The 12,697-nt window shown below is 62.8% G+C and overlaps 1 protein-coding gene across 1 annotated transcript in view; it reads left to right on the top strand.

The window, feature by feature from the left end:
- The window catches only part of STK32C (serine/threonine kinase 32C), a 67,596-nt gene that overhangs the window by 25,728 nt on the left and 29,171 nt on the right, over positions 1-12,697 (top strand). The window lies entirely within an intron of this gene.

Genomic DNA, 12,697 nt, shown 5'->3' with positions numbered 1-12,697 from the left:
GCCTGCATGCATGCACACCCAGACACAGGCACACACACGTTCAGAGAGCCATACCCAGAGGCACGTGTACACACAGGTGTGATCTGAGGTTCATCATTGGGCTCCAGAATAAAAATGAATTCTGTGCTGTGCAGACTTCTCCCATTTGGCCAGCTTTCAAAGAACCTCTAAAGGAGACCAGCAGCCTGCACCCAGCACCCCGCTTCTGGAGAGGCAGCCCCTGGTGCGCGGGGGGAGCTCTGTCCAAGCCGGGCCGGGCACATTCTGTGGGCACAGCCCCCGGGGGAGTGGCTCTGTGCCGCCTGCTGCTCCCAGGGCTGGGGGGTTTGCCCCGGCCACCGCTGACTGCGCAGTCTCCGGAGTAACCGCCCCGCCGAGGCCCTGCAGCCAGCTGGTCTAGCTGTGCCTGCTGCACGCCAGGGGGGTCGGGGAGGGCGTCCCGCACAGCGGCCCCCACCCAGCCCCCTCAGAGAGGGCCTCGCCCCCAGCGCCCTCCTGGGCTCCCACCTCCGCCCCAGGCCCCAGGGCAGGCAGCCAGTCTTCCTGGTTCACCCTCTGGGGCCACCCCACCACCCCTGCTCCCATGCCGTGGCCTCCCGTCGCCACCCTCCTTGGAGCCCCTCCCCACCAGCTGAGCCCACTCCAAATTCCCGAGTCCTCCAGGAAGCCTTTCTGATCCCCTCCCCACCCTCTGCTCGGTGTCCTGGGTTTGGCCCAACCCGTCTGCCCCCGGGCACAGGTGCATGTGGCTCCTGGAGACTGGACTCTGACCCACTGCCCCGTCTGCGGCTGTGACCGTGGCCAGGTCACTTAACGTCTCTGACCCCGTTCCCTGCACTCCACGCGGCGAGCGGTTCTCTCCTGCAGCAGAGCGGCCTGGATACCTAAAGCACCTCTGCAAACCAGCCATCGGCGCTTCCTCGCGGGTTTATGTAAATCCAGAGACCGGAAGGTTTGACAGACGTGTGCGCCGTGTAACCAGGACCCCAGAGGTCGGGGCCCGCTGCCGTCACCGGGAAAGCTGCGTCCCGGACTGCTCGGGGTCGCCCCCTCCAGCCCGGAGGCCGAGCCGGTTCTGTCCCCCTGGACTAGCTTTGCCGGTGCTTGGCCTTGCGTGATGCCTCCACACGGTGCGCGCTCTTTGCCATCTGGCTTCCTCGTTGAACGCGGGGCTTTGAGAACCATCCACGTTACGTATCAGTAGTTGGTTCTTCTTACACGAAAGCCTCGGAGGAGCGCTCGGTTGTACGGACATAACACAGTGTCTCCATCGCTCTCCTCTGGTGGGCGTGGGGTTGCCCCCAGTGCGTGGCCGTCCGCGATACGGCTGCAGGGGACGGTGCCGTGTGGACACCTGTTCGGTTTCTCCCGGGAGGCGTCTGGGAAGGCGGCGTCAGGCGGCGCAGGAGGTGCACATTTGGGGCTGTGAGGGGCGGCCGAAGCGACCTGGCCGTGTTCCATCCACACCCGCCGTGGGCCCGCCGCGCCGCCTGCACGCGTGCCGACACTTGGCGCTGTCAGTCTAGCGCCCGGGCTGTGGAGTGGACCTCGTTGGGTCGGACGTGCGTCCCCCAGCCCCGGCGACTGCTGACGCTGACCGTCGTCCCCTGTGCTGGCTGGCCTCTCCGACGTCCTCCTTCTACCTGCCTGTCCAAGACTTCTCGTTTTTCCAATTAGTATTTATTCTAATGACTCTGATTGATTCGCGGGCGTCCTCTGTGTAATCCGCTTACAGGTCCTCGGTCGGATCTGGCCCGTGTGTATCTGGACGTGGTTCACTCTTCAGCTTTTCAAGGTGTCTGTTGAAGAGTGAAGAGCAGACATTTTTTATTTGGATGAAGCACAATTTTTAAATTTCATGTTTAACATTTCTGGCATCGCTTCTGAGAAATCTTTGCCTGCCTTCAGGTTGCAAAAATATGTTTTTTTCTTCCAGGAATTTTTTTTAGGAGTATGTTTGCAATCCAGCTAGCATTAGTTGTTGGTATGACATGGGGTGCAGCCACGGTTAGCGTTGGCTGAAGGCCCCCGTCGCCGCGTACACTTGTGTCTGTGCCCTTGTGAAACCCAGCAAGAGACGTGGGCCCATTTGTGGATGGCCTGTGTGTCGCACGGCCCTGTGCCTGTCCCCACGCTGCACAACACCACGCGGTCCTGATCACTGAACCCTTATATTAAGTTAAAATCAGGTACTGCAAGTCCTCCAACTTCACTCTTTTTTGGGGGGTTATATTTTTTACCATTCCAGGTCATTTACATTCCCATATACATTTGAGTGTGTGCCCACCCATTTCTAGCAAAAAAAAAAAAAAAAAAAAAAAATCCACATAGGGCTTTGGCTACAGCCAAAAAAATCAATTTTGCATTGATTCTACGGATACCTTTGGGAAGATGTAGCAGCTTCCTGTTCACTGTCCCCACCTGGGGACCAGGTGTACCTCCCACTCACCTGGGTCCTTCTTCCTCCCTGTGTTCTGCAGTGTAAGGTGGATGGGCCTTGCACCCGTACGTGTTCCTACAAAGGTGATGCCTTTGGTATAAGTGGGATTTGGAAAAATCTCATTTTTCAGTAGTTTGTTGATACTATGTTAGAAATCCAAAACACTTCGTGTGTAGACCACGTGTCATGCGACCTCACCTAATTCACGTGTGGGCTCTGGGAGTGGTTCCTAGAGTCCTCAGGACCTTCTCCAGAGACCCTGTGCCATCTTTCCTGTTTATTTTTAGCTGCTGCTGCTGCGTCGCCGGCCAGGGCAGCATAGCGTCAGGCAGGATGCTGAGCGTGCACAGCCTCACCTTGCTCCCCACGCGGAGGGAGAGTGTTCCCTGCACACAGTTACACGTGGCCTGAGCCGCAGGCTCTGTCGGGGCCCCTAGGACAGGGGAGAGGTTCTGTTCCTGTTTGCAGGGAGGTCTCACTGCAGGGTTGCCCTTTGTCGTCCAGTTAGGGAAGTCTTCACGGTTAAGCCAACCTTGCCTTCCTGGCAGGGACCGCCCTCATCAGTCGTGGCGATTAGCTGCTTACGATGCTGCTAACCTGCTAATACTTTGTTTAGGAATTTTGCATCCATGCTCGTGGGAAATACCGGTCTGTCCTTGCCCTTTGTAACGGCCTGATCAGGCTCTGCTCTCAGGCAGACGCTGACCTCACAAAACAAGTTAGAAGGTGCTCGGTATCTGTTTCCTAAATGAGTGTGTGTGAGATTGGTACTGTTTCCTCCTTTAAAAATTCGATAGAATTCACCAGTGTAGCCGTCTGGGCTAGAGATCTTTTTTATACGGTGGTTTTTAAAATTATTATTATGGGGATCCCTGGGTGGCGCAGCGGTTCGGCGCCTGCCTTTGGCCCAGGGCGCGATCCTGGAGACCCGGGATCGAATCCCACGTCGGGCTCCCGGTGCATGGAGCCTGCTTCTCCCTCTGCCTGTGTCTCTGCCTCTCTCTCTCTGTGTGACTATCATAAATTTAAAAAAATAAAAATAAAATAAAATAAAATAAAATTATTATTATGAATGCATTATTACTGAAAAACGTACCTGAGACTGTTCGGGTGGTGCATTTCTGTTTGTGTCAGTTTGGTGGTTTGCGTACTTCAAGGAATCTCTCCATTTCATCCACATACTGTAATTTGTTGACATAAAGGCAGTTGTTCATGATTTTTCTAAATTATTATTTAGATGCCGGTAGGAAAAATGATTCCTATGATGAAATACTGAGATTGTGTTTCTGAAATTCTTAATGTTTGTGTTTTCTCTTTTTTAAAAAAGTTGGTCTCGGGGCTCCTGGGTACCTCAGTTTGTTGTGCATCTGACTCTTGATCGGCTCAGGTCATGGTCTCGGGTTACGGGATCTCGCTGTGGGGCGCCGTGCTTGGCTGGCGGGGAGCCTGCTGGAGTCGGCCTCCCTCTGGCCCTCCCCACTGTGCGCTCTTGCTTGCTCGCTCGCTCTCAATAATAGATAAACGAGTTTTTTTTTAATTTTTTTAAATTTTTATTTATTTATGATAGTCACAGAGAAAGAGAGGCAGAGACACAGGCAGAGGGAGAAGCAGGCTCCATGCACCGGGAGCCCGACGTGGGATTCGATCCTGGGTCTCCAGGATCGCGCCCTGGGCCAAAGGCAGGCGCTAAACCGCTGCGCCACCCAGGGATCCCGATAAACGAGTTTTTTAAAAACAATTGGTCTTCCAAAGGTTTGTCAACGTTACAGTCACAAAAATGACGTTCTGTTTTGACGACGATCCTCTATTACGGGTCTTTATTACTTTCTTCTTCCTACTTTAGAGACACTTTGTTCTCGCCTGTCATCTCGACTCCTGATATAAGTACTTAGAGCTGGAAACCTCCCTCCTCCGACGCTGTGGCCCCATCATCCTCGGTAGGCCTTGTCCTCAAGTGGGAATGCCCCCAACGAAACAGCCTCGGGAGCCATGGACGGCGCAGAGAGCAGTAGATAGATCCAGGGCCGTGGCAGGGGTTTCCATCTGTCTGTCCCTGTGGGGCAGGGGGACCCACCCAGCCAGGGAACAAGAGACGTGAACTTTAGGGCGAGCGGTGGACACGTGCACAGTTCTGCTGCCAGTAATTGAAAAATGCACGTTTCTTAAAACAAGGAATGTCTACTAAAGTTTAGCTTCACGTAAGTGAAATCGTAGAGCATCTGCTGCTCTGCGACCGGCCCCTCTCTCTCGACGTGTCGAGTCTGCGAGATTGGTCCAGGCCGCGGCTGGAACGCACGCATCCTCGCTGCCTGGAGCTTTGTGTGGACAGATCTGTCACCTGTTCTGCGCGTCCGAGCGTCTGGGGTGCTTCCAGTTAGTGGCCGCGCCACATTTCCTGTGCACGTCTTTGGGGGCGCGTGTTTGTACTTGTCGGTGTGGACTGGCCCGCGTGCAGTGTCGTGGACGCGAACTCCAGCTGTTCGCATCCCAGCCAGCTTTCTGGTCGATCATTCTAGTGGACATGGACCAATTCCTGCTCCTCTGAGTTCGTTTCCCTGGTCACCGAGACCTTGAGCTCGCTCCCGCATCTCGGTTCCACGTCTCGGCACTTGGGCATCTCTTCCGAGGTGCCTCTTCACGAACTTGACCGCTCTCTGTTTTCTCTCTCTTTTCCTTATTGGCCTGTAGTCGTTCACCGCCCCGGGTGTCTGTCGTCTGTGTCCCAGACGTCCCCTGACGGGGTGCTGTGGCGAGCGGCGCCTGGCTGTGGGGACGAGCGCGGGCGCAGACGTCACAACCCATCCGGTCCTACGCTTTCCCGTTGTTCGCCTTCACCACGTGCCGCTTATGCCTCGATGAAGCTGTTAAAACACCTTGTAGGGTTAGCAGGTGCGCAACATCCAGGTGGAGAATGTCCGACGTGGGTGAGCACACAGCAGTTCAGCGGATGCAGGTGTCCTCAAAGTGTCAGTTTTCTCAAGGGAGCGAACAGCCCTGCAGGGATTCTGTGGGACCGGACGGACCCGTCGACGTGGGTGCAGAAGAACGAGGCCCCTGGCACCGGTGTCCACCGTGACGCCTCGTGGGGGCAGAAACGCAGGACGCCGGAAGGCATGGACGGGGGTGGGGGGCTCTGGTCCGAGAGGCAGCCTTGCCTGGGAACCCAAACTCGGGGGGGACTTTAGTAGGAAGAGACTCTGTCAACCAGAGGAACAGAGGCTCTGGGGGTGTGACGGGAGCAGGCTCGGGTGCGGCCGGCCTGGACCCCGCCCTCTCCGCTGGCTTCCTGTCCCCGCCTGCCCCTCCTGGCTGCTGTCCCCACCCCCTGCCCCCGCCACTGTGGTGGACACTCCTCCCGAGCTCCAGAAGCCCCCGGCTGGCTGCGGTCGATGACCAGGGCGGATGCCCAGGGAGCCAGGGTCCCCGCAGACGGGGGCAGAGGCCACCTGGCCGCCCAGGCTCCTTGCAGAGGCTCTCCTGTCCCCCCAGACACCCCGCGGCTCTGCTGCCCTGCTGGCCAAGGAAATGCGGCGCTGCCTGGAATCCTTTTTTCGAAACTGGGCTGAATATAAATAAAATACAGATTTGATGGTGGGGCTTGGGTTTGCATGAATTTAATGTAGTCTAATGTGGTTTGGAAGCAAAGGGGTCAAGACGGAGCTGCCTTAGCTGTGCACATGGTTTCGTCGTCTCCCGTGAGCGGAGATAGGATTAACGACCGTCCCTCCCTCTGCCTCCCACGGGGTGGGGGTCGCCTTGAAATAGCAAACTGGCTGTGCCCGTTCACATCTGACTGGTCCCCCGGCCAGCTGTGCCCCCGCGTCCTCTCCCTCCCTCCCTCCTCGGGCCCCCCCACCCATGAGTCGGGCTCTCCCGGGTGCCCCTCCCTTGCACAGGCCTGCCCTGACCGCCGACCCCCACCGCGGGGGCATCCGCATGGGGCCAGGCGACGGCGGCCCCCTCCCATCTGGCCCCAGCCCACATGCTAGTGGCTCACTTTCGAAAATTATTATTATTGCTACTTATTGAAGCCAAATTCACATAACAGAAAATTCTCCACTTTAAGGTGAGCCGTCGGCAGCACCACTGCAGCCTCTGTCCAGTCCCAGGACGTCTTCCCAAGGACGCGCGGTACCCCTGGAGGCCCCTGGCCACCACCGCCCGTGTCCTGGGTGTCCCTGGGCCTCGCCACCGCGGTGTGGGCTGTTTGTGTCGGGAGGAGCACCAGGGTTTCCAGGTCTGGCCTTGGTGCCGCGGGTGTCAGAGCGCTGCTTGCTCCGTGGCGCGGTGGCATGTGTCGTGCAGCACAGTGTCCTGCGATCCCGCGCGTGGGCTGCGGGGCTCCGCGTGTCTCCACCTCTTGGCTGCATCGAGGGTCCCCTGTGCGTGGTGCGCCTCCCCGGAGGGTGCCCCCAGCCGCTCCCACCGCCCCCGCCCGGCAGCATCCTGACCCCCCCGCCCCCGGGGCCGCACCGTTGCCTCGGGTGAGGGCGACCTCCTGAGGTGCATCTCCTGGTTTTCCCCGTGCCTCGCCCACACTGTGGGCCCTGCCCCGGGTGACCCCCTCCTGTGCTGCTCTCGAGGTGGCCGCGGCTGGACTCCGTGGGCTTTTAGACACGCTTCCCCGCCCACGTGCCTGCGGGCTGCAGCCCGTGCGCCTCGCCGTTGAGCTCTACAAGGAGACGGTCTGCACTGCCTCGTGGGCTCGCTTCAGCGGGCTCTGGGGGCCCCTTGGCTTGTGGGGTGGGGTGGGGTGGGGCCAGCCCAGGGGATCCCGTCCGGGGCCTGCGCCTGCCCCACACCCTGCGCACAGACCCCTGCAGGGTCTGTGGCCGGCCTCAGGGTCGGGGTGTGGGGTGGCCTTGTGTGGGGCTGACCTGCTGACACCAGCCAAGCACCGGGACCCCCACGGCCCTCTTTCTCTATCAGTTTAAACAATAGGACTTTGTAAGCAGAAGCTTCTGGAACATTGTGGGTGGGGTGACAGGCTGTTCTTGAGGTGGATGGGTGGGCTGGGGAGCCGACAGGGACCTTGTGTGCAGTGTCCTCTCAGAAGACCCCGGACCCCTCCGGCAGCCCTGTTTCCTTCATTCAGGTGCCTGGATATTCGGGAAGTGGCCTGCGTGGGCTCCGGGTCAGCCATGGGCCGGCTCTGGCCTGGGGGGCCTGCGGCAGGTGTGGGCCCCAGCGTGGGCGGAGGCCAAGGGCAGATGGTCGCGCCCCAGGAGGCTCCCCAGGACCGGTGCTCCCATCCTCGGGGGCTGTCAGTGTGGCCACGTAGGTGCCAGGCTGGCCTGCCGGCTCCCAGAGGGCGGGGGGCCCTGACCGTAGTTTCAGGGTGTGTGTGTGGTGCCCCGAGGCCGCAGTGGTCTCTGGGGTCATGTGCGGCTGAGCCTGCCTCCCGTCCCCCACGTGATGCCGAGCCCCGGGTCCCGGCTTGAGCTGTGCCCCTGCATGTCCCGCGGGCTCCCGTGGCGCCCTAGCAGCGGGCCTGGCCCTTCCGTGACACGTGGTCCCGGCTGAGGGCTTGGGAAGTGGACCCCACAGCAGCCCCGGGGACTGGCCAGCGGGGGGCCCTGCGCCCACCTGAGCCTCACACACACCCCGTGTGACCTCCTGGTTCTGGAAAGGCTTGGGCTCCTGTGCGCTGGGGTTCGGCCTTGCCCGTGGCACGGGAGCCTGTGTTCACGTGTGGGGGGGTGGGAGTGGGGGGTGGAGCCAGGGGGCAATGGCAGGGGGGATGATGGGGGGTGATGGTGGGGGGCGATGGGGGGGATGAAAGGCGGTGATGGTGGGGGGATGGCCGGGCGGATGGCGGGGGGAGGGAGGGGGGATGGCCAGAGGATGACGGGGCCGGGCTGCGAGTAGAGACAGGCCGCCCGCCCCTCCCAGGTGGTCGGCAGCGCTGGGCCGGGAGCCCTGCTGGGGCCAGTGGCCATGCCTGCAGCACGGGCCGCGGAGGACGTGCCTCCGTCAGAAGGCCATTTCCGGGGGTGCCTCTGATGCGGGAACCCCCGCCCCGCCTGTGACCCCGTCTTTTCCGGCACCAGTCCTGTGCTTTCTTCCTTGAATCAGACTTAATGCTGTTCGTGTGGCGACGAGCGCGGCCCTGGGCCGTGGGGACGTGGGCCCCGCCCTGGTCCAGGCGTCCCCAGGCCGGCGGGCAGGCTGGTGGCTAACCGGCTGCCACCGAGTCGGACGCTCTTCGGTGCCGGAAGGTGCTCGGCTCGCTCGCTGAGGGGGCCGTGTCCCAAGCCCACAGGGAGCATCTCAGGGAAACTGCGGGAAGCGCCCCGTGTGCCTCCAGCTTGGCGCAGGGAGGGACGCGCAGGGAGGGACACAGGGCCGGTGTCCCCCCCGCGCCAGGGGCGTCTGGGGGGCTGGCTGGGAACGGGGCCTCCTCAGTTCATGGCTCCGTGGCCGGAGTCCCCCGTGGGCTTCTCCGGCGAGGCTGGGTGGGCCGCCTGCCCGGATCGTGTGCCAGGGGTGCCGCTTGGCAGCTCCGGGTGCAGCTGGGTGAGCAGCGGGGTTAGCGCCCCATCAACCTGTGTGGCCTCAGCCTGTGACCAGGGGCCCCGCGTCCTCAGGGCAGCTGACAGATACCCCAGGGCCGGGGGCCATGACTTGGGGGCCTCTCCTGGCACCGGAGGAGGAGCTGGGTTGACGACGGCTGGGGGTGGGGGGTCGGGGGCCTGCGTTGCTGTCCCAGCTCACGCTGGGAGCCCCAGGGACCGAGGTGGGGGTGGGCCGGGCGGTGGACAGGAAGGGACCTGACACCTCCCGCCACCCTCTGCTCCGTCCAGCGCCGGGGAGAATTCTCACCGGGGCAGTTGCAGGCGGGTGTGCTGGCTAAGGCAGCGCCTCACCTCCACCCCCGCCCTCACTCTTGCTCCCTCCCCGGGACCCCCTGGGCCTGCAGACCCCTTCTTGGCACTGCTGCCTGGGGGCCGGGGGCTCCCGCCTCTGAGGTCCACCGCCTCCTGGGAGAGCCCTGTCTGCGGGGGAGCGCGGGGGCTTGGCGGGGCTGCACCCGGACAGCGGGACGGGGCTTTCTCGCGCCCTCAGCCTCTTCGAGCATCTCCCACCAGGTGTTCACCTTGTATCCATGGAACCCCTCGTCCTCTGGGGGACTTGGGACCCCCCTCATGCCTCCCCTAGGACCGACCTCCTGGTAGGCTCCCCGCGTGCGGTCCGGGCCCCTCGAGTGCAGCTGCCGCCCGAGGACGCGGGGCTGGCCCTGACCGTCAGCTGGGGCCTCTCCCTGGCTGGGTTGGACGTGGCCAGCACCACCCGGGGGGCTCCTTGTCCTCCAGAGCTGGCCTCCCTCTGCGCCTTGCCCCCGCCCCCTCCGAGCAGCCGGAGGCACAGGCGTCCCCACCCCGGGGCTCCTGCACGCTGTGGGTCCCGACAGGGCCGAGGAGGCAGAGGTGCTCAGAGGACAGAGCCCGGGCGGCGGCTGGAGTGTCGGTCCGCTCTGCTGGGTGGACCTGCGGGGGCTGCGGGTCAGGCGCCCCCAAGGTCTGCCTCTGCCCTTCCACGTCCCCCAGCCTGAGCCAGCGCGGCCTCACCCAGGCCCTGGGCCCTGCAGCCGAGCGGGGAGCCCCCGTGTGTTTCCGAGGGGCCGGAGTGGTGGGTGCAGAGGCGTCCCGGGCGGAAGGAGGGGCGGGCTCCGAGGCCTGGGTCTTAGGGTTGGGGTGCTGGCCGCCTTTCTCTCCGGCCCCGAGCGGCCCTGTGTCTGCCGGGATGCTCAGCGGTTTCCTCGCCTGTGAAAGGGGAGTGTCCGTCCCCTACCAGGTGGCGGCTCAGAGCTTGCAGGCGTCAGGACCGGGAGGGCCAGGCAGCGTCCAGCTCGAGGCGTGTGCTGCCCCTGTCGGCCCCGCAGAGCTGGCGGCCTGGGCGGACGGGGCCCCAGTGCCGCCTTTAGGTGCCCACCTGGTGACCGCTGATGTGGGCCGGTCTGTGTGCCCTGAGGAGCGCGGTGGGGGCCGGGCCGGGGCTCCCCCAGAGGCCACGCAACCTGCAGGGCAGCCGCCTAAGCTGGACCCCGTGGTTCTCTTCGGGAGTTTTCTGGGTCGTAGATTTGACAAAATGCCATCCGCTTCTGAGTGGATTTCGGCAACTGTGACGTGTGACTTAGGGCCACAGCTTTCCAGGTAATCCCCACTTCTGGTGTGGGGCTCACCCGGAGCTCGGGGGGCTGGGCCTCCCCTGGGTGCTGGAAGGCGGGCTGGGGAGGGGGCTCATCCCATGGCCGTGGGCCTGTCACCCTCCACGCGGGGCCCATGTCCCGGGCCCTGAGGGCGTGGAGACCTGGGCTGGGGCGTCAGGAGCAGGCTGGCCTCCCCCTCCCCCACCATGGCGTGGGCATCCCTCCCCCCAGTGACTCAGGCACCCCCCCACCCCCACCCCGTGGCGCGGGCACCGTGTCACCAGTAACAACCGCGGTGACTCAGGCTCTATTTTTACGTTCCCAGGGCTCACCTCCTCTCTTGCTCTCCCGGCCGGGGCGCCGGCTGGTGGAAGGGCTGCGTTTTCAGCCCGAATCTCACGGGACTCACGGGTCCCCTACGAACTTGCTGTCGGGCGCGCTCCTCTGCCCACGGAGGGCGAGCGCTGAGTTCAAATCAGCAGACCGTTGTTTTATTTTTAGGGGAAAAGTTCAAATATTACCTGACCTGGGCTCTGGATTCTGGGGCGTCTGCACAAGCGCCACCTGTTGGCTTCTCGCCGCCTTGTCCTGCGCGAGGCCAGCGTGGGGATCTGGGAGTGACGCCGGGCAGCCCCACGGTGGCCAGAGGGTCGGGTGGGGTCGGGTTGCGGGGAGATCAGGGCAGTGTGCCTGCCTGCGTGTCGCCGGCACTCCCGGAGGAGAGCTCCTGGCTTCTCCCGGCGATGGTCCGGCTCCCGGGGAAGCCGTGAGAACCTCGGAGAAGGTGCGAGAGCCCCCGGGGAGTTCTGTCCGGTGCTGGGGTTCCCGCCTGGGCGAGTGGGGAAAATCCCTCCAGGACCCCGTAGGTGGGGCCCGGGCACCCGCAGCCCTGGGAAGGACCCTGCCAGCTCCTGCACCTTCCTGGCCCCTCGGCGTCAAGGTGACCTATTTTCGTAGCCGGCTGTGCTGTGATTGCCGGCTCCGTGGAATAAAAGTCTTCCTTGAAGAATAAATATTCTTAATCCTTTGTGTTTTATTTTTTTTTATTTATTTTTTTTTTAATTTTTATTTATTTATGATAGTCACACAGAGAGAGAGAGAGGCAGAGACACAGGCAGAGGGAGAAGCAGGCTCCATGCACCGGGAGCCCGATGTGGGATTCGATCCCGGGTCTCCAGGATCGCGCCCTGGGCCAAAGGCAGGCGCCAAACCGCTGCGCCACCCAGGGATCCCAATCCTTTGTGTTTTAAATATTCATCCGTCCCAGGGAGAGCCTGTGCCTGTGTTGCCCGCGCCTCAGGAGGGCCCTGGGGACGGGTCGGGGTGGCCCAGCCCAGAGCGGCGCCTCCCGGGCACAGCTCCCTCCCTCCGGCTGCGCTCAGCTTCCGGACCAGGAGCCACAGAGACCACAGGACCCTGGGGCCACGTTACCTTTCCTTCTCCTGGTGACGTGGCGGTGTCTCCTGGGGGAAGTGGGCTGATGGTGTCCCTCGGCCACGGAAACCCCGTGCAGGGCCTCCGCGGCCTGGCGTAGGTCAACCAGCATCCTCCCCCACGGAGCTGGGCCCCACCCGTGTCAGCAGGCCCCCGGGGCCCACGCCCTGGGTGAGGACCAGCCTGGCCCCCTGCCCCTCCCACCTGCTGGCCCCACCTCGTTGCTGTCGCTGAGGGGTGGGTGTTGGGGGGCAGGGGTGGAACTTTACCCAGAAGTGGGGCCGAATTCTGTGCAGCAGCTGGGGATTTGGGAGGAAAGTGCAGGCAGCTACGTCAGGACCCCCGCGCCCACCTGGGCCCCGTGGCCAAGCCCTGGGCACTGTGCTCGTGGACCCGCCCCCCCGCCTCCCCCCCCCACCCCAAGCCTCCCTGCGGCTGGCTCAGAACCCAGTCTGCGGTCGTGCCCCCCCAGCCCTGGGGTCTCAGAACCACAGTGGGGTGCACGTGCAGCGGGTACATGTCCTCCCTCCCCTCCCCGGGAAGCAGCCCAGGAAAGGCCACAGGGCCAGCCAGCGTGGACGAGGCCGCAGCTCCCTACTTCCGTGCCCGGCAGACCTCCGAGTGTCCCTTTCCCTCGGACCTTCCGTCCGTGACATCCTGGCTTCTCAGGGTGT

The sequence above is a fragment of the Vulpes vulpes genome, chromosome 15 (genome assembly GCF_048418805.1).
Source record: "Vulpes vulpes isolate BD-2025 chromosome 15, VulVul3, whole genome shotgun sequence".
NCBI lineage: Eukaryota > Metazoa > Chordata > Mammalia > Carnivora > Canidae > Vulpes > Vulpes vulpes.
The sequence above is the reverse complement of the archived record's forward strand: the minus strand, read 5'-3'. Positions and strand labels throughout refer to the sequence as shown.